Source organism: Eulemur rufifrons, unplaced genomic scaffold, assembly GCF_041146395.1.
Source record: "Eulemur rufifrons isolate Redbay unplaced genomic scaffold, OSU_ERuf_1 scaffold_386, whole genome shotgun sequence".
Taxonomy (NCBI): Eukaryota; Metazoa; Chordata; class Mammalia; order Primates; family Lemuridae; genus Eulemur; species Eulemur rufifrons.
Genome location: NW_027183168.1, coordinates 45,001 through 46,445, shown reverse-complemented (window position 1 = coordinate 46,445; position 1,445 = coordinate 45,001). Strand labels below are relative to the sequence as shown.

Here is a 1,445-nt window from a genome sequence, read left to right as displayed (position 1 = left end):
CTCCTCGGGGCCAGGGCACAGTCTGCCTAGGCACCTACAACACGTGTGGCAACAGCCTCGATGGCTCTGCCATGAGAACGAACTCCCGTGGCACGGGGGTGGGGTGGGGGGGGGTCGGGTGCTGAAGAATTCAGCTGAGTGAAGGAATGCCACGGGATTCAGAGTGCCATCGGTGGGCTGAGAGGCGAGCAGGGCGGGCTTTGAAAGGGTAACATTCTCCCTGCCTTCCGTCTGGCTGTGAATACAGAACGTACACGCCAGGCGGGGTGGCTCACGCCTGTAATCCTAGCACTCTGGGAGGTAGAGGCGGGTGGATCGCTCAAGGTCGGGAGTTCGAGACCAGCCTGAGCAAGAGCGAGACCCCCATCTCTACTAAAAATAGAAAGAAACTATATATCTAAAAATATATACAGAAACAGTATCTAAAAATATATACAGAAAAATATTAGCCGGGCACGGTGGCGCATGCCTGTAGTCCCAGGTACTCGGGAGGCTGGGGCAGTAGGATCGCTTGAGCCCAGGAGTTTGAGGTTGCTGTGAGCTAGGCTGACGCCACGGCACTCTAGTCTGGGCAACAGAGTGAGACTTTGTTTCAAAAAAAAAAAAAAAATATATATATATATATATATATATATATATAAAAATATATATACACACACACACACACACACACACACACACGTATATCCAATTAGCTGGGCATGCTGGCACATGCCTGTAATCCCAGCTACTCGGGAGGCTGAGGCAGTCTGATCGCTTGAGCCCAGGAGTTTGAGATTGCTGTGAGCTAGGCTGACGCCATGGCACTCTAGCCAGGGCAACAGAACGAGAGACTCTGTCAGAAAGAAAAGAAGAGCGAGAGCGAGAGAGCGAGAGAAAGAAAGAAAGGAAGGGAGAGAAAGGAAAGAGAAGGAAGGGGGGGGGAGAGAGAGAGAGAGAGAGAGAGAGGAGAAAACTATTAAAAAATTCGGGACCAGATCCATCGGTCGGTACTCAGAAGCGTGACGATCGGGTGTTCCCGAGCACGTGTGAGATGTGTCTTCTCCCTGACGCCGCGTTTCCTCCACACACACATCACCCATCTGCCGTGGAAAAAAAGCAACAAAAAGAGAGAAAGAGATTAAGAAGGGAAAATGGAAACAGGGCAAAAGAGGAAGAAAGAAAGAAATTTCGAAAAAAAGAGACCAAAGTCACAGCGAGAAGGAAGAATACTGAGCCCAGAGCGACACCTAGTGACCACACCGTCACAAGCACCCTAGGGCCCCAATTCGCCAGAGACATCTGGTGGACCCCAGGGCAACATGTGGTCGACCCGGGGCCATGGCGTCTGCAGCCGATTCCCAGGCGGGCACACGAGCCCGGGGAAACTCATTCTCAGCGCGGGGAGGAGGGGAGGGGAAATAATAGCAAAGTCACACCAGATCCCTTTCTAGTTCATAAACGTG

At 51.6% G+C, this 1,445-nt stretch overlaps 1 pseudogene; it reads left to right on the top strand.

Moving 5' to 3' along the window:
• The first annotated feature begins 1,421 nt into the window (after window positions 1–1,421).
• LOC138380368 (small nucleolar RNA U13) overlaps window positions 1,422–1,445 on the top strand; it is a 92-nt pseudogene continuing 68 nt past the window's right edge.